A 25,027-nucleotide genomic window follows, 5' to 3' on the forward strand; every position below is an offset into this window, starting at 1 on the left:
GTGTCCCTCAATGTCCCGTGCCTGGGGCTGTGCCGCTTCGCCCGGCGCGGTGCCTGTGCGGTGTCCTATAGCACACTGCCTGCGGTGCTGTGCGGTGTGCGGTGTGCGGAGTGCCATGGCACACTGCCTGCGGTGCTGTGCGGTGTGCGGAGTGCGGAGTGCCATGGCACACTGCCTGCGGTGCTGTGCGGTGTGCGGAGTGCCATGGCACACTGCCTGCGGTGCTGTGCGGTGTGCGGAGTGCGGAGTGCCATGGCACACTGCCTGCGGTGCTGTGCGGTGTGCGGAGTGCGGAGTGCCATGGCACACTGCCTGCGGTGCTGTGCGGTGTGCGGTGTGCGGAGTGCCATGGCACACTGCCTGCGGTGCTGTGCGGTGTGCGGAGTGCGGAGTGCCATGGCACACTGCCTGCGGTGCGCTGCCAGTCCGGGCCGGTGTGCGGGTGTGCCATTGCACACTTCCTGCGGTGCGGGGGACCGGGCGCTGGTTTCCGGTGGCTGACAGGAGCCGGAGTCCGCCGCTGCCTCCTCCGGCGCGGAGTACCACACACCCCCGCACACACCGCGGGGAGGCGGAGGAGGAGGAGGAAGAGGGCGGAGGGAGCGAGCAGCCCCCCCGCCCCAGCCCCCGAGCGATATCGCCCTCATCCCCCCATGCAATACGGGCGATATAGCACAGCTCCCCGCCCCGCGCTCCCACGGACAGGCACCTGCAGGTACGTGACCCGCCCGGCCGCACCGTGTGTGTGGATGCGTGTGCGGGGGGTGCGTGTGTGTGCATCCAGCGCTGCCCGGCGCGGGGGCGGGCGATACTCCCGTATCTGGCTCGCTCTCTTTGTGCGCGGCCAAGGGCTCTGTTGGAAGCTTCAGCGGGCACAGGCACGGGCCCCCGGCCTTGTCGCGGAGCGCTGTGCAGTGGCAAGGCTCGGTGTGACCCCCCCCGGGCTGCACGGGGTGTGCCGGTGAAGGACGGGGGGAGGCAGCGGTGCCTGAGGGGTCGTGGTTTGTCACAACATACGGAGTGGAGTGGAACCCCTCGCCCCGCGTTGCATCCTCTTGCAAAAAGAAAAGCGACCCTTACAGCCCTCGCTCCCCTCCCAGCTCCCGGCTGAAATAGAGCTGGGCAGGCGCAGGGGGCTGTGGTTTGGGGCCCCACGGGTCTGCCGGTTGCACCGAGAACGGGGCCGAGGGCCAGTGCCTGGCGGTGTGGTTTGGCCCCACGTGAGGTTCGGGCCCTCTGGCACCTCCCTCAGGGGAGCTCCGAGGGGTCCCTCTGGTCCCCAGCCCAAGCAGGCGGTGGGGTGAGCACTGGGAAAGGCAGCTCCTCACTAACTTGGCTTGCCACCGAGACGAGGCAGGAGCAATAAGGCAAGCCAGAAAACAGAAGCAAGCTTGGAAAGGATGGTTGCATGCAAAGGAAAAGAGTGAAAACGTTGGAGAGATATATTGAGCCTTCTGCAATTAAATTCCAGCTGTCAGAGAGCCACTCTCCAGCCAGAGGAATAACTATGACACATTAAAACTCACCCTCCATCTACAGTGTTAATGGTTATAAATATCTCCTGAACACAGCTGGCAGTTCAGTAGTACTAGATGTAGAGTACAGCTATTTCCATTCAAGTGAATGAAGATCTGTCATAGAAAAAACCTAATACACTCAGTAAAAATGACATCCCTGTACGTGGCTGGCTTTCAACATTTGAATTGTTAATCTGTGAAGTTTGCTTTTGACTGTCTTCTTTGCCATTCCCCCACTATCGTTCTCAGAAATACAACTTCTGCCAGTGGTGTTGCAGTGCTAAAACTGTGATAGATGCTGAAGCTTGGCTGTGAACTGGCACAAACTAATGTTTTTCATTTTTTTGTTGGTTTGAAGAGAAATGGGACTCAGCACTTAGTATGCTTGATAGCAGCAGTGAGAATTTGCATAAAACAAATGATGACATCCCTTTGCTGTGTTCTGGATGGCAACTTTACAGGTCAGGAACTAAGGTTGTTTTTCATAACTTTTTTGTTTCCTTGAACAGAGTAACTCCAAAAGGTCTTTTCAGGTCAGGAGTGACCAGTTCCTGTTTCCCTCATGGCTTCTTCAGTTCTCCTCCATATAATTCAGAGCTCAGACCAACAGGGCTGTACTCACGTGGTTGTGCAATTAACCTAATAACCAGCACCATACCGGGGCTGCAGGCCTGCCTCACACAGCATATGTGCATGGTTTCAGACCATTTCTGACTGTCTGGCCTTACCAGAAGCCAGGAAAAATTGCCCTGGGGGGTCAAATCTGCCAGTTGTCTCAGGCTGATTATTGAAGCATCGCTTCAGGCTTGGCTAAACCTGGTTTTGCCCACTTCTAAAGCCACGCAGAAGTTGGAAATCACATGGTTCATTCACTCACCTACTGTCCTGTGCTGAGCCTGGTGCTCAGCCTGGCTAAGTCATGCACAGAGCCCCTCTTCCCCTTTTGCCTGTGGCTTTCAGCAAAAAGCTATTTTTCAACCTTTTGCTCAAGTTTATCAGCTCTTTGAAATCCTTCATATGTAAGCTAACAAACAAACCCGATAGTTTAAAGACCTTGCACCCGAAGATGTGATAGATACAAGAATTAGCAAAAAGATACTGTGTGGTCTAAGTATTAACAGAAGGTGTTGGGTAGATGATAGGTGGTCTTACATGCAGTGTAAAACCTGTTGTGAGAGAGGTACACCACGGAGTTACTATTTTTGCTGTTGCTGCTAACTCATCTCAAGAGTGTAGCAGAGGTTTTCTTTGTATTCCACTGAAATAGCTAGGTGTTCAGAAGGTAACTTAAAACTTGTGGAGAAACCATAACAGCTCGAGTACTTCTCTAGCCATTGTTAGCAAGCTGGGGGTTTTCTGTAAGAAAATATGTATTGATATTGCTCCTGTATTGATGCATCTATGCACTGGTAGTTGGTATCACACCAGGAAGTTTTCTATAGTTGAACTTATACGCTGAAACTTGTACTGAAAGTTTCAAAGGCACGGTATAATTCTGTTTCATTCACACATTGATAATGGATTTATAGTCAAAAGTTCCTAAAGCAGCAGCAATTTGCTGCCTTAGCTGTTCACGCTTGGCAGTCTCCAGCTGCCCCTGCCTTAAGAGGCCACTGAGCCTCACCCTGGTGCCAGTTTGAGTGGGCTGCCATGTGTCCACCCACTGCAGCTCCATGGAGACTTGGAGTTTCAGCAATGACATCCTTTGGTATTTTCAGTCTCCCAGCCTTATGCCTCTCTGCCTTCCTTCCCTGTTAGTCATAAAAAGTAGACAGAAGAGGTCTGAAGGTCTTAAGTGTGATCCCAACCTTGGCGCTCATTTCAATGGTGCCACTGTTTTTCCGCATCTGCACTCTGGGAGCAATAACCCATCCATGCACAGCTCACAGAGGTGGTGTGAAAATTAACTGCTGTTTGTAAGGCACTTTCGCAGAAATGTGTGTGGCAGTTGCTCCTCTCGAGGATTGTTACACATCTGGTAATTCAAGTGTAGCTGGCTGAACGTAATACTCTGCTTCCAAAGGTTATTGCTGCACACCTTTTTTTGCAAAGTAAAACAGGGTGAGGATGAAGATTAGTGACTTAAAAGTAGAGCAAATTTTTATTGGCTTTTCTAGTCCCTTTCTGTGAAAAATATTCAAAAATTAGTCTTAGTTTGTATCAAATGTTTCCATGATGGATTTGCATATGTTAAAGGCGCTCAAAAGAATTACACCTTAGTACTATGAATAATGAAGAGGACCCATGGAGCCCAGCTGCTTCATCTTCAGTTACTTGATCTTTGTTCTGATATGTTGATTTATGAACTTTATTTACTAGCCAGGTTGGTGAGTTGTCTTGCAAGACAGAAATTACAGGGTGTCAGTCCTCTCTTGTTTCTTTGGTAACGAGTATACCTCACAGATTCCCTAATGAAAGCCCTGGCTGGCCACTGACCATCCATGATTTTCCTGAAGTAAATAAAAGGTTTTGGTCTGACCTTAAGCATTCAAAATGGAAACAGAAATAAAATAATAGGTGCCTTCAGCATGGTGAGAATGTGTTGTATTTTAGCCTCGGTCATCCATACACAATTGGGATGTAAGCAGATAACTTTCAGTATTGTATTTTCTGCTGAGAATGGTATGGTGAAAAGGACCTATCTCACATCCTGGGTTTAGTTTGATCTTTGTAGAACCTCTTTGCCTGGCTGTGTGCTAAGAAGTTATTGTGTGTAATCTAGGGGCTATTCTCAATTACAGGTATTTTCCACATTTTCTGCACAATAAGTTTTTATCGTGGTCCTTGTATTGCTTGAGAGTTCATTCAGGCTTCATTCCCTTTTCTTATTTTTGTTTAGCAACAGGCAGGATCTGAAACTTTTGTTCACTTGACTGATGTTAGCTCAGAGACATCACGTAAGTTCTGTTGGACCCGGCCATCTTAGGATTTTAGTCCTATGAAAAGTTACAGGAACAAGTTTTCCTCTAAGTGCAGAATCACAGGGTTAGATTAATGGTATTCACCGAGTGAGCACTGTGACCTTCTGCAAGCTTCTATTTCTATTGTTCAAGGTAGTTATTTTCTAAAAGTGGTCATCATGCCTTAAATATTTTACATATGTGTTTTACAAATAGTACCCAAGATAACTGGAAGAGATAAGGGGAGGGAAGAGATTCCTGTCCCATTTTCTCTCCAGGTTTGTTTATTTCATCAATTTATTGTTCCTCTTTTTGTGTGTGTGGTCTGCCCTGTTGTTTTCCTCTGTGGTCTTCAGTAAAGTGACTGCCTTTGATCAGTGTGGACAATCAGGCATAAAAAAATTAGCATTTCCTGAAAACAGGAACATAACCATATAGCAGTGATCCAAATGTACCTGATACTTTACTTTTAATCTAGTCCAGTGGACTTTCTTGCATCACCAATGCTATAGTTTGAAAGTGGGATTGTCTAGTCCCTTCACCTAAGAACAGCTGCATCTTCACGAAAGAAATAGGCAAGAAAGGTGTCCATGATATAATGATCTTCTACAGCAGTTTTTTTCAAAATATGTTTAGAGCTGACAGCAACTGGTGTTTGTAATTTCAAATTTTAATATCTATCCTCATGGGGTTAAGGCTGGAGAAGAGAAAAACCGCTGATGATCTAGTAGGCTGGAGAAATGTCTCAAATGAAATAAAGTGAAATTAAATTAAGCAACTGGAGCCACACCATGAGACACGCCATGAGATGTGTGGATGGGGTGCTGAGGGGTTGGAAGACCTGTTGCTGGAATCAGCTAGGTTAAAGGTAAAGTGATGCTAAGGTGACTTGGTCCTGTTCCGCCCTTATGCAAAACCTAGAGTCTTTGTAATCACTTTGTTACTCCCGATACTACTCATTTACATATAAATTGGCTGCCACTCCCCGCCCTGTTTAGGCATGGAGCGGGGGTCGCCTGAAGCAACAAACATAAAAAAGGACAGGGAGCTACGTTGTGGGACCTCTTGTGTTGGGAAGTCCTAAGGGACACCCAATAAGTGGGGAGGGAGAGCAGGGAAATAACCTCTTAGCTGTAAGCCAAGATAGGTTTGAGCAGTGCCAAGACAACAGCTGCCCGGGAAAGGCCAGAGCTTGACTGCTACCCTGTTTGAAGTTGTTATCTCCTCCTTCCCTGTCTCAAATTAAAAAACAGAGTTTCTAGTATGCCTCTGCTGAACCCAGACATTTATTTTGCGGGTGTGTATTTCCACGTGGTCAAGGACTATGGTTTACAAGCTGTAAACTGCATTTAATAGGTTCTTCAGTAGTGACCCAAAATAACTGCTGTTGTATTTGATAAATATTTAAAGGTGTGTCATATATAAATATTAACAATATATTTATTATTAAATAATAAATTATGCTTTCTTATAAATACATATGCATACATAATATCAACAATACATATAAGTAATATAATTTTATTTTGAAATTGTATTCTATATTCTGTATTACTAAATACAATATAGTCTATTAGCATGGTATATGCTTTTTTTTTTTTTTTTTTAACTTGTTTTGTTCCATAGTCAGATGAGAGAGAAAAGAGAGATCTTGCATAGAAGGTGTCTGACTTACAGGGTGAGGAAGCTGTGGTTCTGCTGGAATCTGTCCTATCCAGATGTTCCTGAATGATACAGTGTAAGAAATAACACACCTCTCTCTGTGTTGCAGTTGTGCAGAGCACAACTTCTGTGCAGTCACAGAAGGAGACACAAAGATATGGGAGCACAGAATCAAATTTCAAAAATCATCTCAACAGGTTGGAAACTTGGGCTGGAGATGACAGGATGTGAGGTGTAAAATGTACAGTTGTGCTCTGTGGTAGGTGAGGAAAATGCTGATATTGCAAACTAGGTAGCCATTTTTTGCCTTTTTTTTTTTTTAAGCAAAAAATTCTGTGCAATGGGAAGGGAGTACCTTTGCTCTATGGCCAAGGTGAATGGGACAGGAAACAATTTTCAGTAAGAGGAAAGGTCAGGGCTAGGCATGAAAACATGCTCATTAGCCAGTGTGATATGGGAATGGGTGTGCAGAGGGATGTCAGTGGCATGAAGAGGAAAACACCGTGGTGAAATGAAAACGCTTCTCAGTCGGCACATCTTCAGCTTTGTCCTTGTCACAGTGTTGCTATCTGCCCAGAAGTCATCCTGATGCAGAAAAGCACTGGAAACCTCCTCCATTTTGTTGAACAACACACTGGCATGGTATTTACACCTTATCTGAGCTTCAGCAAGTACTTCCATGCAGCAAGTTTCTAGAATGAGAGCCGAAATTAGGGTAAGATTCGCTTTTGGTATGCACTTGGTGCTGCAAACTTTTCTGTTTGTCTTCTCTCCTTAGACCTGAAGCCACAGAGTGTAGTTTCTATACTTCTAGTATCTCTGCAGTCTAAGTACAGAGGGGAGAGGATGTATTTATGTTACAAGTGTTCTCCCAAAGCTGTAGAGAAAACCCTCATCACCCTGTGATAGTTTGCAAAATCTGCTGCAACACACCATAAGGAGCCAGCATATTTTAGCTGGTAACACTCCAAATGTCATAGCTTGGAATTTGCAAAATATTGCAGCATGGAAAAAAAATTAATGAACTATTCTCAAAATGTAGAAGCTGGCACTTTTTTTTTTTTATCTGTGAGATTTTGATCCTTGCTGTTGAGCCAGCCTTGCACAGAAGATGCCCAACTACTCATGGAGTGGAATGTTTTCTGTTTTCCATCATGTGGATTGTGCCCCTATGGCAGTCCATAGTCATACTGCGTCATGCCACTCTACACTCTTAGGTTAAATATTTGCTCAGATTTTGTTGTAACTGAAAGAGTTTTATAGAGTCTTTTTTCATGTTTAATGAGGAAAGTGAGTACTTCCTGTTCAAAATTTAGATTTCATACTGTCCTTTTTTAGCACTGTTAGGGGGAAGAATAATGTCTGGCTTCTTTTTTTAAAACTTTCTTATCTGTAACTATAAAAACAAGGGTGTGCTTTTAAAAACTGAGCTCTTACAGTGCCAGCATTAATTTTTTTAAACCCAGGAGGCAAACATTTATTGTGTAACCAGTAAATTAGAATTGAAACTGTTCTGTAAAGTGGTTGGCATAGTCTGTGCCAGATATGTGTATCCTAGCAATTTTACCAGACTTGATGAGTGCTGATGACTTAATTTCAAACCACTCAAGTTTAACATTTCCATCTCTGATTTCCAGAAGTACTATTACTATAACTATTGTGGAAATAAGCAGGTTAAAAAGAAGCATTGTGTTTTGTGTTTATAATGATTTATTATTAACTTTCCAAATCTTCTAGATTTCAAGTCACAAGTCTCATGTAAAGAGAATGTAGATTCCCTTTACAAGTTTAAAACTTGCACCTCCAAGACAAGACATGGAAAAAAACCTCATGCAAATAACTTGTGTCCAAAGCCTCTGTCAATTAAATCCTGTTTCTTGCACACAGCTTCACACACAGCTAAGAACCCCATAGATGACAAATTCGGTCTCAACTGAATATTATGAATTAAACAAGCAATGTAGTATTCCACCCACTTTGTCTGACCTGCTGTTTGGCATCAGCCTAAAGATCAGGCACAGTGCCAAGTGTCTGCTGAACACGCAGTGTGATTTGATTGAAATACTGGTGACAATGATTTTTTGGCTGGGCAGAGCTGGGTCAGATATTCTGTTTTTTACAAATTTGTCTTGGTCTGAGGAACAGAAGTTACTTATTGTGGGGGTGAATGAAGAAAGTCAGAAAATTATGTATGCAATATGTATAAACACACAGAAAGTAGATTTTCTTTTCCCTTTGTCTCACCATAAACAGTCTAAGGACTCATTCCTGTAAATATGAGACATTATGGTACTATACCGCAAAATACAGGTGAGTTAACCTCTTGGAAACAGAAGCACTTGAGACTCCTGTGAGGAGGAAGGAGCTTTTTGCCTAAATTAATTAATGCTTGCAAGTTTCACTAGATAATTAAGTTATAAGCATTTTTTTCCTGTTTTTTTTCCCGCCAAATAGCCTACCCTTTGGTTAGATTTTTTTTCTCTTGTTCAATAATCTGATCTGAAATAATGAGACTGATTTCAGTATAGCAGTGTACAGGTGCCTTTCTTAGCAATCCATTCACACGTACAGAGGAAAAAAGGTGGTCTGTCAGAGGAAAAAAAATGTGTAAATTTGGATTTACCATTTCTTTTTGACCACAAGAGACATTATACTGAGCATTGCAAATAAGTCATGTCTTGGAACAGCTCCACAATATAGTGGAGCACTACTGAAATACAGCAGCAGGCAATTTATATGGAGGTTGGTTGTTCACCCAGCCCTTTATTTGCAAGTAACATTCTGCACTTAAATTCAGCTCTCTTCAATATGCTGCATCTGCTTTAACACGCTGTGTTTGCTGTATGCATTTGAACAGTCTCAAAGAGGGTCAGAATTTGTTTTGGTCTAGCCAGGAGTCAAAGAAAAATAGCAGCTCAGATCCATATATCAAAGATATGCACAATTAACCTTTGCATTTTATGTTTGTATGTGTGTGTGTGTTAACATTCAGTGCTTTTCTGTTGGATAGTTAACTCTGTAAAGCTAAGTGACCTCTTTCCAGTCAGGCATCTCTAAAAACTGTGTCACCTCTGCTGACCTCCTAGTCCTAGATACTGATTAAATAGTTTGGCTGTATTTGATTAGCTTAGTTTACACACCATTTAACTGGTACAGTATTTACATGGGATAATACTGTGAAGATGGGGGAGGTAAAAACCTGGAATCACTTCAGCAGGCTCTATGAAACAAAGAGGTATAAATCCATCATGTATGCATGTATTTTAAAGTCTCAGTACTGGGCCTGTGGGGTCAATGATTTTTTTTTTTTTTCCTGTGGAGGAGATGTCACTCCTTCAGTGAAAGGCATTGGTTTCCCATATTGCAGCAGTTCCCCTTGTGGCTCTGCTCTGATGTTGGTGCCCTGTCCACAGCTGTGAGATCCACGTGGGGCACGAGGAATATGCTTTTCAACAAGGTGAGAGCAAAGCAAATTGCTCCGTGTTTTACTTCATCACTGTGGATGCACTGCCACTGTCCTCGTACAATGAAAAAGCAGAAAGTCTGAGTGAGCACATGTAGACATCAGCTGTTCGGTCTCTTTCCTTGTCTGCCTCCACCTGTGAATTTCACTACTTGCCTACATTGTGCTGTGTTGGAAGAAAAGTTTTCTTGTTCCCTCTGGCATAGCTGGGGTAAATTTGTAATGTTAGGTTATGTCTGTTCTTTTCATCAAATGCTTTTTATTCCACAACTAATGGCCACTGGGCAATGATTTTCATTAATGTGTTCCAAGGGGTTTCCAGTCTGGTTTTTTTTCTCACTTGAGTTGGGGTTTGTTTGTGTGTTGTCTGGTTTTGTTTTGTTTTTTTTTTTTTTTTTTTTTTTTTTTTTTTTTTTTGTTTGTTTGTTTGTTTACTTTTTGGAGACTGTAGCTCTTCAGAAAAAAACAGGGTGACCAGTGTACCCATCCTTGTTCAGGGGGGACTTCTCAGTAAGATGGAGGAGCACCTGCATGAGGCTCTTGAGACTCCTGTGAGGAGGAAGGAGCTTTTTGCCGAAACGAAGCTCTGCCCTCGCCCCCACAGATGTCATTGTCAAGGTTTGGGGACTGGGTTGGCAAGTCAGTAGGAAGGCTTTCAGGACACACAGGGTTGCCTTCATAGTACCACACAAATCTTTCCATATAATTAAGGCAGGCTTTGGTAGCCTTAATAGAGGGTGGTGGGCAATAGGTGAGAACATCCTGGCTGTGCAGAGGGACCAGGGCTTCTGTGTGGAGGAACCTTATGTTCCTCTGGGATGTTTGTGAGTTGTCAGATTTATACACTGCAGTTTGTAGATGCAGTGAGTTTCCTGTGGTCTTGCACTTTCCGTCCAGGGCTGGTATCCCAGGAAAAGTGTTTCTGGTACTGTATTTAGCAGAGGTCTGCAGTGCAGGCTGGTATAAAAGCCTCCTCACAGCCAGCCAGCAACTGGGAGAGTTGGACCCAGGTCCCTGTCATGGTTTCACCCCAGCTAGCAGCCAACCCCCACACAGCCACTTGCTCACTCCCCCACCAGTGGGACTGGGGAGAGAATCAGAAGTATAGAAGCGGGAAAACTCATGGGTTGAGATAAAGGCAGTTTAATAGGGAAAAAATAGCCATGCACACAAGCAAAGAAAAAGAAGGAATTATTTCATTGCTTCCCATGGCAGGCAGGTGTTCAGCCATGTCCAGGAGAGCAGGGCCCCATCACGTGTAACGCTTGCTTGGGAAGACAAACGCCATCACTCCAAATGCTCCCCCCTTCCTCTTTCTTCCTCACAGTTTTATGTGCTGAGCACGATGCCATATGGTCTGGATAGTCTGGAAATCCCTTTGGTCAGTTGGGGTCACCTGTCCCAGCTGTGTCTCCTCCCAGCCTTCCATGAACCCCCAACTCCCTCACCAGTGTGGAAGTACAAACAGCAGAAGAGGCCTTGGCTCTGTGTAAGCCCTGCTCAGCAAAACATTTTACCAGTGGGCAGGGTCAGCACAACAGACACACACACCAACTTCAAGGAAGAAGTGTAATTTACTATAGTTCAACACAGCAAAGAATTACAAAAGAATAAGCTAAGCAATGCACTCAATCATTACTACAAAAGATTGCCTGTAGTGATGAAGAAAGATACATCACTGGTTACCTGAGTACTTTACCAACATCCAGATCCATACATCAGCTGGGGAGCCCTGGTCACAGTGAAGGACTGGAGGGCCACTCCTGGTAACTGGGAGATCCTACACAGTGCATCCACTTGTAAGCGAGGTCTCCATCTTTGCTGTGAGGGGGTCCGGCTTTTATATTGTGGAATAAACAAGCTTACATACCTTCTAGTGTGGAAACATCTGGTTTCATCCTCCTCTTGGGTTCTACCCAAAGCCTGGCCAGGGCTCAAGGAGGAACCAAGGGAGTTGGCTTTGACCATATACCTCCAAACAAGGCCAGATGTCTGATTTCATGGCCTTGTCCAGCCTCTAAACACAGAAAGATAAATTCATTCTTATCACTCTACATATTCCACTAATGAGGGGATACAAATATCATAATGCTAATGATCATGCATATTTTACTAATGAGCAGATACAAATATCATGTAACATTTGGTTGGGAGGTTCATCTAGAGGTCAGCTTTGGCTCGGGGCCTGTTGTTCAGGCATCAGTACTTCACAATGACAAAACTATATATTTTCAACCCTGTGCTCAGCACAGATCCAGAAGACAGCCCCTTACCAGCCACTGTGAAGAAAATTAACTCTACCTGGCCCAAAACCAGCACAGCCCCCATGATTTATGCCAGAGCCCTCTGTCAGGAAAGTCCTGCTCATGCATCAGGAAGGTCTGCTCTTCCCATTGCATAATGCTATTGCGAGAATTAATGCCTTCTTCCCAAGGCATGAGGTATATTGTTGAAGTTTTATTGAAAGTCAAGTAAATTAAGTTATATAGGTCATTTTCATCTGCTTGCTTCACCTTTCCTCTCTACTTAATGACCACTTTGAAAGACTCTCACAGCCATCAGTGGTCTGGCAGTTTTCCCTCATAACTGTTGGTCAAGTGTGATCCTTTCTGGTTCCATTTGTTTTAAATGCTGCACCACTTTTAATTATACTTTGCTTGTGCAAGATACTTCCTCAAAAATAATAGAAGTGTATCACTTTTGCTGAATGTATAATTATACTATAAGGAATTCAGAATTCAGGAGGATGTCAAAGTAAAATTTCTGCTAATGTGACACGCTATTTGAGAAACAATGCCTTGATTTTGTTGTGTGGGATGTTTTTTTTTTTTTTCCTGGTTTCTGTCAGAGGACTGACAAAAGAAAGAGACATTACCATTTTTCACATGGTTTGACCTATTAGATTGTTTGGTAGAAAGTATCTGAGTAGGCGACAAATTGAATTGCTTTTACATTTCCAAGATGCTTACGTTAGAAAATAGAAAAGACAGCACCAGGTATACATGCTGCATATATAATAATATTACTGCCAAGGAAATTTAATTCAGTCTCCAGTGATGGGTTTGGGCAGATGTTTTGCATTCAGCTAGAGATAAGGTAATGCATGCAGTGCAGTCTCAAGTAAGTAGGAACAGAATGAAACTGATATTCTGTATTAGTTGTATATTATTTATTGTATCTGATAGAAGTGTTGAGCAGACACCTGATACTCACACCATCTGCTTGGTATCAGAAGAGTATGGAAATGCTGTCTGGACTTTCCTTATAGGAGTTGCCGAGAAAAGCTTTTCTTTTGTAAACCACTCCTTTGCTCATGTTTTTCTGGATAATTTGCTTTCTCTGCTAAGGCTATAGTCCTGGCATTAAAAACCAAGGTTTGCATTTAGTAGTTGACTGCAGTGTGCCATCGTCCCTGTATTTTATATCAAGAGAATGAAAAGCAGCAGTTACGATCAGCTCCTGTAAGAAACCAGTATTTCTGTGCTCTGAGGGCAAGAAACTGCAGGAAGACAGTTTTCATAGACTCATAGAATCATAGAATATATAGGTTGGAAGGGATCCTCAAGGATAATTGAGTCCAACTCCTGGCCCCATGCAAGACACCTCAAGAGTCGCACCTTGTGCCTGAGCATTATCCAAACACTTCTTGAACTCTGTCAGGCTGGTGCTGTGACCACTTCCCTGGGGAGCTGTTCCAACCACCCTCTGGGTGAAGAACCATTTTTCTAATATCCAACCAAAACCTCCCCTGACTCAGCTTCATGTTTTTTATTCGAGTCCTGTCACTGGTAACCACAGAGAAAAAATCAGCACTTGCCCCTCTGCTTTCTCTGATGGGGAAGTTGTAAATGCAATGAGGTCTCCCCTCAGTCTCCTCTTCTGTAGGCTGAACAGACCAAGTGACCTCAGCCATCCCTTATATGGCTTCTCCGCCAAACCCTTCACCATCCTTGTAGCCTTTTTTGGATGCTCTATATTACCTTTGTGTCTTTTCTGTGTTGTGGCACCCAGACCTGCCCCCAGCACTCAAGGTGAGGCCGCCCCAGTGCAGAGCAGAGCGGGATAATCCCCTCCCTTGCCCGGCTGGTGATGCTGTGCCTGATGCCCCCCAGGACATGAGTGGCCCTCCTAGCTACCAGGGACACTGCTGACTCAAGTTTTGGGATAGTTCATTATCAGAATATACTGTGGAGAGGAAAAAACCTCAAGTTTTGAAAATCTGCTGTGCTCAAGAACTCTGAAGAGACAGGTGTGAGTAATAGCCTCAGAAAAAGAATGAGAGAAGGATGAAAACAACTCAAAAATACAAAGAAGTTTCCAGCCCTTCAAGTCAGAAATAATCTGATGGAAGTGCACTGAATAATTGGGTGATCACATGCCACAGTAGGGTTTAGGTGGGAGGATGAGTTGGGTCTTTAAAACTTGAGTTTTCCTCAAAAGCCTTGTGGCTCAGGACTGGTGCTTCCAGAAGGAGCTTACTGTATTTTGGTATAAATCTCTCAAGGGAAAACCAAATATTGAATCAGATTCTCCAGACAGGAGACTACAGTTCACTCTGAAATGGTTCCTTTTGCAATAGTGTGCCTTGGTTTTGTTCACTCTCCATCCAGCTGCCCCTGTAGTGTTAAGTGAGACACAAAAAACCATTCCCCACAGACAGAGTTAAAGCAATAGTATTTTCCTAGTAAGAGGAGAGAACAGTATCCAACAGTGTCTTTTTAGGGCTGGTGTCTTAGTCAGTGATACCTTGAGGAGAAAGGGACTACAGCTAAACAGCAAAAATTAAAAATGGGCAATGCGAGGGCTACCTGGTGCTGCCTGATGGTTGCTGGGAAATGCAGCTTGATGTGTGTAGTGCAAGGTACAAGGAAGATCAAGGGAGTGCCCTCACTATGCATCACTCAGGATCTGGCATATGACTGTCAACTGGGATTGCCACTTGGCAGTGACATCCATGGCAGCAGTATGTGCTGTGAAGGTGCAGGGGCTGAAGAGAGCTGATGAAATTGAACCATGCTGGAAACCTTTGCATTACCTTCTACCAGTCCCTCTGGATGGACCTAGATGGCTCACATATTTCTGCATGCCTTTATGCCTAATGGTAAAACTACTAGAAATGTTGGGTCAGTCAGATGCTATGAGGAAGAATCAAGAAAATTACAGGCACATGTGAGCTTTGGTGAAACTGGCAGTGAGTATTTGGTTTAAATATCTGGGTTAAGAGTGTATTTCTTAATAGTAATTATTAAAGTCAGTCTTTAACTTTCTTTGGAAGCACTTGTTAAAGCAGAGGCAGGTGACAGTGCTGCTTTGTTTCACTGAGAAGCTAAGTGCAGTGGTAACATTCCCATTTGTCTTCTTTATGGACATTTGTTTAAAGATATACCTGTGATTTGGAGTTTTTGGTAGCCTTTTGCTGACAATCATTTCTTAAATCAGCCTTTTCCTAATGTTAAATGCTGGTGCCATAGACTCTGTACATTACTGGCTTCACAAATATTCCATAGGTAACAAAAGTGAACTGGTTGTTTGTAAAGCTTGAAGCTAATAAATACAGCCCCATCACTGGATGGTGCACAGTGATGGCTGTGGTTCAGATTTGCACCATGTTGGAGTGATAAGCATTTGCAGCCACCCAGGTGAGCAGTCAGTCTCACCAAGCACCACCTGCCTAGTGGCAAGGTAGTTTCTTAGGCTCTCAACCTGTTGCCACTGGCCTGAGTGATCTCCATGCACTGGAGAGCAGTGCCACCATGGGTTTCTTCTGTATGTCTTGTATCTTCACATATTTGCCTCAGGTATCACTTCCAGTTACTGGCACAGAACCAATCCTGCCTGCCAAATGGTGTATTTGTCCCAGAGGCTGCTCTCCATCCCCTTGCCCTGCCCTGTCCATCTTGCCTGGTCTGTACGACTGGACTCTGGATGAGAACAACCAGAAGCTTTACGTTAAAAAAAATTTTTAATGGCTATTTACCAAATACAGTGCTCTTAGCTATGAAATGTTTAACTTACACAGCTGGGCTGCAGAGAGAAAAATTTTTTGACTGCCCTTTCCCTATCTATCATCTTCCAAAAGTGTACAGCCAAGAGATTTTAATTTCTTCCCTTTTTGTCTTTGGCAGATTTATCCTTGTATTGCACAGATATTCTAAACAGAGGCCTTTTAAAATTCTGTGAGAGGCTTTATTTTTGTTTGCATCTCTTTTAGAAGTATTCCTAAGTCCATTTGTTCCAGTCTGGCAGACAGCAAGTAAGCTAAATTTCTCCTCATATCCCTGAGCATTTTGCTTGCTTTAGCAACCACAGGAATGGATTTCTCTGTAGTGTGCTGTGGTGCAGCTTGAAATGAAACCTGATTTCAACAAAGGCGGACACACCTCCATCTCCGAGTGCCAAACAGAAGGAGCTACTTTATGTTTTTAACTGGTCTAAAAACAGTTTCACATTGAAAGGGGGAACAGAGCTGTTCAATTTTATCTCATGCTGCTGTTGGGCCTTATGAAACTGTGGAGCTTGCCGTCAGCCAATGTAATTTGGGTTGCTCCTACTTCTCAGATGTTCTGTGTTTTGTAAAGGCTTTGAGTGCTTTGTTTCAGTGCCATTTTTTCTGTGGACATGGGCAATTGTAATTTGGCTACAAAGAGGGAGCGTTACAGAAGTGCTAGCATTCATGCCTCATCAGAAGCAACATTTCAGTACTTGCATTTCTGTTCGAGTGACATGGTTGCATTTTAAAAGGCAGTTGCAGAAAGATCATCTTCTCCCTAGTATACATGACACAAGGAGCAACACTTGTGTCTGTCCTACAAGACTTAAGTGTGTTCACCTGCTGTGTGTGGCAGAATTTCTGTTGTTGCAGGAAAGCGTGGGTCAGAAATTGCTTCCCACCTTCTGTCTAGCCAGGGCAGGGGCATATTGAGCCTCCCAGGACAGTAAGTGAAATGTGCCCTTCCATTTGGCACACCAGCAAAGTCCCCACATAGGGGGCTGCTTTGCTAAGGGTTGGTTTACAGCATTGTCTTTGGCTTTGTACATGTCATAGGACTGTGGCTGGAGATGCCATGTTGCTCTGACTCTTCAGTGTAGTCTCATACAGATGCTATTGAAACCTTAGACTGAATGGACAGCATCAGAAGGGTTTGGAGGCTGAGCATAGCAGGGACTTTTTTCAGTGGTAATACTCAGTCAGCACTCCTATCTTTCTCTTTGGTGCCAACGTGCACCTTTTACTTGCAATTGGGCAGGTGGAAGTGTGTGTGTGAACTTATGACAGGAACTCTTGTTCAGATCTGGAGGATTCTGTTTTCCCCTGCCTTGTATGTAGCACTGCCTGCTGAGATGCCGGCAGGTAAAGATGAAATGCTGTCAGTGCAAAACAAGGTGAAATTCAGCTTAAGGCTTAGATGTGGTGTAAGTCAAGGGATAATTGTCTCTCTGGCTTCTTTCTGAGGTTGCTCCAGCATTGACAATTCACAGCATTATTAGAGGGCATCTTGCCTTGGCAAATCCAGAAGAAGTGCTACTATCTACAGAGATATGACAACATCACTGCTGAGTTTGGTGGCAGTAATTTTCACTGCTGCCCCCCCCAACTGCATCTCGCTGGTAACACTTTGCAACTGGAAGGAACCAGCCTTGTTTTCAGACACCTCAAGAGTGGTGCAAAGCATCAACACAAGAATTCACAGTACAGATTTTTCTGTTTTGGACTCATACTAGTAAATAATCAGGAGCTTTGACTGAAGCAACTCTTTCTGAGAGGAGATGAAGCTGTCTAAGTGCATTGCCAGTGAAATCCGATTGGAAAAATGTCAGCAGTAATTAAAGAAAACTGGTCAGGGCAGTTCAATACACTTGCATCCTGTATAAATGTCAGCATGTTCTTTTTCACCCTTTCTCCTTTTTATTTTGGGTTATAACTTCTAAATAAGACCCTGTGTCATTCCTCACTATAATTCCAAAATAGCTCTTCTAGGTTCTGTTTTACTTCTTCAAACAAGACATGTCCAGATGTCTGCTGTGTGTAAGAGATCTGATTGGCTTTAAATGCAAATATACTCCATGACACAGTCGAATGAATGGGTATCTAATCTGTGCATGTCCTTGCAGAAAACATTGTCAAAGATTGGATTAATAATTAGTATGTTAGAAAGCTCTATGTTACCCAGAGTGTGGTCCTCAGCTATTCTTGGCAGGTTTTTCAGTGTTTGTCTTTAGTTATAGGTTATTCATATCTAGAGAGAGCTAGAAGAAGTTAGATATTGATATCAACATCCCTGGCATGCCTATACAGTATGACAGTTCTGCTTGTATTTGTAGGATAAAGGTGTGTCAGGGTTTTTCCCTTTTTTTGAATGAGGAAAGCCTGTATGTTTTCTACTAACTCTAGTGAAAGGCTGGACTAAATGCAATCACAAGAAAGAATTAGTTGGAAACACTGTCAGGTTGATACAGTAAAACACCTTCTGTTTTCTTTGAAACCTACTGAATTTTAGGAAATATTTTGGTTGATTGTCTGTTATTTAATTGGCAGGGAGAGGAGAGGAGAGGAGAGGAGAGGAGAGGAGAGGAGAGGAGAGGAGAGGAGAGGAGAGGAGAGGAGAGGAGAGGAGAGGAGAGGAGAGGAGAGGAGAGGAGAGGAGAGGAGAGGAGAGGAGAGGAGAGGAGAGGAGAGGAGAGGAGAGGAGAGGAGAGGAGAGGAGAGGAGAGGAGAGGAGAGGAGAGGAGAGGAGAGGAGAGGAGAGGAGAGGAGAGGAGAGGAGAGGAGAGGAGAGGAGAGGAGAGGACCATCACAGGTGGAAAAATTTGTTTGTTTTTTTTTAATTATCTTTCTAGAGACTAAGAATTTTGTCAGGATGCATTTCTTGAAAGTTAGTGGTTTGCTTTGGAGGTGTATACCTTAAAATAAATTCCTATCCTGCTCGTAATTACTTTTATTCAGCTATTTTTACTAGCAGCATTTTGTCTAGGGCCATTTCTCACTCTAATGAAATGAACCAATATGAACAGAAATGGGTAATTTTGCAAGGAATTTCCTCATCTATTTTTGTGCAATAAGTTCAGTACTAATAAAGCATAACAGGAACCGACTTTAATGAATCACAGAATCATAGAATGGTTTGGGTTGGAAGGGACTTAAAAGATCTAGTTCCAACCCCTGCTGCCATGGACAGGGATGCCGTGCACTAGATCAGGTTCCTCAGAGCCCCATCCCACCTGACCTTGAACGCTTCCAGGAATGGGGCATCCACAGGTTAATGAAGACATGTGATGCAACAATGTAATAATACATGCAACAGTATATTAATGTTTTTTTCTTACACACCTGCTTCCACTTTACTGGTCCTGTGATTTATTCAGTCGTTTTCATTTGCATTGCCAAACATTCAGCAGTGCATGTAGCACTTTGTTTTGAACTTCAGTTGTCCAAAGGCTCCAGCTGGGGTTTTAAATCTCTAAGAGGAAATAAGTGAGAGTTTGTAACATTTGAGGGTCCTCCATAATAGATAGAGCTCTTCTTCCAAAGTCTATTGCATGCCAGTTGAACATTCTGGAGTTTCCCTCTATTTCTTAATCACGCACCTTCCCTAAATCTACATATTGTACATGCCAAATCCTGCACTGATGTTAAAAAGAACTGCGCTTACTTGAGAACACACATTTAGCTCTTTTGGCCAAAGCCCCAGTACTTGCCTAGTTAAAGCTTTGTCAGGTTTTCAGACCCTCAGGGTGAGATTTTATAGATGTTTAGTTTACACAGACCTCTGAAGATCCCATTCACTGCTTGTGATTACATAAATGCTTCTAAGAACTGGGGCCTGGGTTGACTGAGCCAGCCAGTGTCAAAGGGACCTTTTCCACGTACATTCAGCCCCGCTGAACTCAGACCTGCAAGTTTTCGTGGTGGCATGCAGAGTGGCCTGGGTGGGCTCGGTCCCTCAGATCTCTGGATGTCCCATTCTCCACCTTCTCCATCAAGAGAACAGTAGGTCATGCTGCTTGTCCTGTTGTTGGATTGCCACCAACCCCTCACCTGTATGTGGATAAGCATCATGAGGCATCGATCTCTGCATACTTTCAGGGAACTCATCTCGTTAATCTTGAAATGTAATCTGTTTTAAATCTTGGTTTAATTTTCATTTTAATCTCAATTGATTAATTATATCATGTTAGAGGCACACAGCTAGATATGTTTCTAGGGATAAAAGGAAATTTGGCACATAGTTGAGTGAAGCATTTCTAATCTTTTTGTCCTCTGGCTGTCAGCTACAGGATGTAACTCTGTATTTCTGACTGGTTTACATTTGAATGCAAATCCTTGCTAGCTCATTTCTAGGGCAGCTTTTATATCACTGGTTTTTCTACATCATGTCAAAGTCAGTTCTAGGAATTTTTCTTAGGGACTCAGTTGCCTATGCTCTGTTGGATACAAGCCTGTTCATGGAATAATCTGCTATCTTTAAGTTTCTTGTATTTTTTTCAAGTTTGTTCTCCAAGAATAACTTTTTTCTGTGAGACTGGAGGGTTTTTTTAAAAGATTTTAAAAAGCAGCTGCAGGACAGAACCTCAGAGTAATGCCAATAGTTCAATGATAACAATAATTGTTGATACTTCAAAAAGCACACTGTAAAGACAGTTCAGAAAGTTTTTCTTGCTGAGAATTAAGTCCTTTGAGAATTGTTTAACATCCAAAACCATCTCTGTGTTAAAAAAAGGAAAAACCTAAACTGTTAAATTCTAGTAAATTTCATCGTTACACAGAAATGCTGAGTTTCTACAATTTTTCTAATTTCTGTAGGAAATAACCTCCATTTTTCATAAGAGGTTAATAATGTTGTTTCACTGGCACTATTTAGGCAAGTAATGCATGTTTTCAATATTGCTATAGTAGCACTATTCCAATTTTCAATTGATTTAGAAAAGCTCTGAAATGAAAGAAATCCTAGAAATAAAAATGACAAATCAAATCTGGCACAGTAAATTCTTTCATCCACAGAAGCTGCTTGCATTTGCTTGTGAGGAATAGCATGGAATAGTTAAGTTGGTTGGGCTGGAAGTGAAGGAATTGGTTTCCCTCTAAGAAGATGGGAGAGTTTGGACTTCATAATTTTTGTGCAAATCAGTGTTAATATTCCTATTTTCAGTAAATCATGTGCAGACTTTCTCTTAATATAATTTCTAGGAAAATGAAAAGCCAAGGAAAGCATCTTGCCTTCAGGCTTGATTCTTCTCACTGTAATTCTAAAGTTAGAGAGGGTACACACACTTCGTTGTAAACTCAGGAAATTATGTATTTTAAACATTTTCCAAACACGGGGTGTGATCTCTCCATTAAAGAATGATTGTGAACTACAAGCTGAGACAAATCCTAGCGTCTTTGATATAATGCAATTTTAGTCTCAGGTCATCATGAGAAATGGTGTGAAGGCAGATGGAATTTTGGAACAAATTTTCATAAACAACACAATATAACCAATCCATGATAGATAAGCTCCCTGGTAACTTCAATAAAATATAGACTGTTTTTACCTTAAAATCTTATTGTTGATATGCTTTTCAGAAATGCCTTCTCAGAAGATATATTCTTTCCTTAAAAATATCTTTGCTGAATACATAGATAATAAAACATGAGAGATGACAAAGATTGACTTGAGGCTACAGCAAAACTCTCTGCTATGTTTTACTAATCCTTATGCACAGGCATCTTCTCAAGTACTCCTCTGTGTTGTAGCACTGGTTGCATGGTATACCAATGTACATTGTTGTCCCCATCACATTTATGCAGATGTTGCCTTTGACACTCATATTGACAAAGTTTGTGGAGGCACTGTGAATCTCAGGTCTTCACCCTGGCACTGCTTCTGCAGAGCTGTTTAACTATTAAAGTGTTGACTGGATGCAGAGTTCCCTGTCACTATCATTTTTGCCTCTTCCCAAAGCAGGTTTTAAACCAGAGGTTCTGCATCGCATACTAGTGTACCTGAGAGTCCCTGCTTGGTTATTGCAAGACACATTTCTGGCAAAAGCAAAACCAGGGACATTTTTTTTTTCTCTGGAAATTCATGTTGCTGTTGTCACCTCTTCCCCTTGCCCAGCTTGCTCTGAGTGATGATGCCAGCTCTGTATAAAAGACAGGTTGGAGTCATTAAAAGTGGAGGCAGGAATTTCTAGCACTTACGAGAGATACTGGATTGAGAAAAATGGAGCAAGAGGTCTTATTCTTGGGTTTTTAAGTTTTGGTACACAAAATGTGAACTCAAAGCAACAGAATCTGGATTACTAAAGGGATTGAAGTACTGGTGACTGAGCTAAAAAATGTTATCAAAACCAACGATAAAATAATTATGTGAGTGTAGAGGCATATTTGAAGCAGTTTGGGCTTTTCAAAAAACAGAAATCAAAACTACAGAATGACAGAATCAGTTAGTTTGAACTGATAACCTCTGATATTATCAAGTACAATCTTTGACTGAACACCACCTTGTCAAATACAGTATGGCAGTAAGTGCCACATGCAATCTTTTCTTAAACACCTCCAGGGATGGTATCTCCATCAATTCCCTGGGCAGCCTATTCCAATGTTTAGTCCCCTTTCTGTGAAGAAATTCTTAATGTCCAACCTGAACCCCTTGAGGCTATGTCCTCTTATTTTTTCACTATTTATCTGGAAGAAGAGACCAAACCCAGCTGGCTACACAGAGAGTTGTAGAGTTGTTGTGAAAAGGTCTCCCCTGAGCATGTTTTTCTCCAAGTTAAACAGTTCCAGCTCCCTCAGCCATTCTACATCAGACCTGTGCTCCAGACCCTTCCCCAGCTCTCTTGCCCTTCTCTGGACACGCTCCAGCACCTCATTGTCTTTCCTGCAGTGAGGGGCCCAAAGCTGGACACAGCACTCTAGGCACGGTCTCACCGGTGCCAAGTGCAGAGGGACAATCACTGCCCTGGTCCTGCTGGCCACACTATTGCTGATACAGGCCAGGATGCCATTGGCCTTCTTGGCCATCTAGGCACATGCTGGCTCATGGTCAGCTGCTGTCGACCAGCATCCTCAGATCCTTTTCCACTGGGCAGCTTTCCAGCCACGCTGCCCCCAGCCTGTAGCACTATATGGGGTTGTTGTGGCCAAAGTGCAGGACCCAGCACTTGGTCTAGCTGAACCTCATCCAACTGGCCACAGCCCATCTATCTAGCCTCTCCAAAATTCATCCATCCAGGGAAGTGGCTGGAGTGACATTATTCCTTGGGCAAGTCCAACATCACAGAAAAGACATTTTGGACCTTATTCAATGGCCACTGCACTCAGTGAAGTGTTCTAAGCAAATTTCATGGTGGATAGCTTGGCTGCACCACAAGAACTGTTTCTTTCTGTGCAACAGTGGTCCTACCTCTGTTCAAGGAATGAGGAACAGTGCAACAGTAAAAAATGTTAGAGGTGGAAACATTCATTTTGCCTTTGCTGTTGAAAGACACTTTATGAAAAGGATGGGTTTTGTTTGAAGATGTGGAAAAGTTCAGTGTCAGACCCATTATAACCTCAGTGGAAGGTAGAGCCAAATTCATACAAATGGCAGTTATACGGTTTTCCAAGTGCTGGAAAGCCAGGACAGATTTTGCACTGATCATCCTTGCTACATCACCTCCATTGCTGCTAGTAGACAAAGCCATGAGTACAACTGAAAATATTTGCTCCTGCCACACTTTTCTCTGCTCACTAACGTAGGGGCACATAATGGTTATTGGACAGTTCATCCAACAGTGTGTAGGTCCACAGAACTGCTAGTCCTAAAATTTGCTTTTATTTGTCAAGCTGAAGGAACACAGTTTTTTTAAGCTAGGAAACAGAGTCCTTGTTGTCTCTCAGGTCTTTGTTGCATGTCCGTTTCTCGCGCTTCACGTGTCGGAGGAAAATAACTTTAAGGGATGGGACTATGCAACTACACAAATTTATTGTTTAAAATAACAAACGCATCAGTCGAGGCGTGAGATTTTACAACACCTCCGAGTAATGGCGACTAGTCACAAGATTTAGGGTTACATCATAATTTATAACTTCCTAATCCAATAGATACTTAAAACGACACTTTGTTTTAGATTAATGACCTATCACCTGTGGCACTTCTCACTGCAATGCAGCTATGTCTTGACCAATAACTTCTCATGTCACGTACACACAAATGTCTCTCTTATACCATCTAAATTCTTAACTTAAACTATATAAAATCACACTATTATATTTTAAAACCCTTCACCAAAACACCCAGTGTACAATTTTACTTATAATGATAGGAACACAAGTTTGTAATCCTGTTGCTTAAAGTCCACAAATCTTTGTCAATTAAGCCAGACCTAGTCTCTTCCAGGGTTGTAAATCAAAGCCTCCTTTAATTGCAGGAGTTTCTACTCCTCTGTCTCCCACAGTTGCAGATCACAGTGAGAAGTGTCTTTGTTAAGAAAATTAGTTTCATTGAGGCTTTGAGAGAAAGTTTCAGGGCTGTGCTTGCTAAACACTGAAGTGAACAAGCAGGATTTCTCTGTCTTCCATGTTTACACTATGTAAACACTATCACTATGTTTACTCTATTAGGTGCTTTCAAAATCCTAAAATCTTTTCTGAGTTCAGCTATTCACTGCCCAGTTGTAAGTAGTGTAGAGTGTTGATATTTTACAGGATTACATTAGTGCCACAGAGCTTCTGTGAAGAGCCTGGCAGAACATGTTCTTTATGGGATGCGTAAGGAAGACAAAGGGTAAAAAAGACGAAGCATAGCAATGCCAAATTCTTTGACTTCTCTGGAGCTGTAGGTACTCAGCAACTTTGCAGATACGTTTGTGAACTAGAGAAAGCTATGTCTTAGGTTACAATGTAAGATGTAACCAAGAGTATGTATTCTATCACCATCTGTTAAAACCAGGTGGGACAGTGTTCTTTATCTCTTCCATGACACATCCCTGACAACTCTCTCTGGAGAGATATTTTTTTGTTGATGGGCTATCAAGCCTCACTGCATGACTCATAAATTACATCATCCCGTTGTGAGATGCTCTGCCCAGGGGGAGGAACCAAACATTCCTACCTGGATATAATCTGAGGTTTGGAACACCACAGGCAGCTCTTTCCTACTGGAGTCCCAGAGGACAGGAGCTACATAACCACCACTGGACCTTCCGAGGAAGACCAGACCCCTCTGCAGGATCACTGCTTCAACAGAACCACATCACCTCAAGAGTACTGCAGCCACCATTTAATTGGACTGCTACCACCACCCTGCCTTGACAGGGTGTCAGGTCATATCCTGACTCTGTCAGTGTTTTTGTACTATTGTGTTTATTTTTAACTTTCCTTTTAAATTGTAGTTCTGATTTCAAGTCTCTCGCTGGTTTGCTTTCAAAGTAGTACAGGTCACTTTCCTTTCTGACCTGTTCCTTGGAAGGTTCTTCCTTCCAAGGAAGTCCTGTGCCTTTCTGTACCATTCTCTGATGAT

General features: G+C 42.9%; 1 protein-coding gene across 1 annotated transcript in view; it reads left to right on the forward strand.

Moving 5' to 3' along the window:
- Window positions 1-680: 680 nt before the first annotated feature.
- The window catches only part of KIAA1958 (KIAA1958 ortholog), a 51,659-nt gene continuing 27,312 nt past the window's right edge, over window positions 681-25,027 (forward strand). The window contains exon 1 of the mRNA XM_069002034.1: window positions 681-715. The gene's annotated coding sequence lies outside the window, so the exon portion shown is untranslated. The remainder of the gene's footprint in view (window positions 716-25,027) is intronic.

Source organism: Aphelocoma coerulescens (genome assembly GCF_041296385.1).
Source record: "Aphelocoma coerulescens isolate FSJ_1873_10779 chromosome Z unlocalized genomic scaffold, UR_Acoe_1.0 ChrZ, whole genome shotgun sequence".
Classification (NCBI taxonomy): domain Eukaryota; kingdom Metazoa; phylum Chordata; class Aves; order Passeriformes; family Corvidae; genus Aphelocoma; species Aphelocoma coerulescens.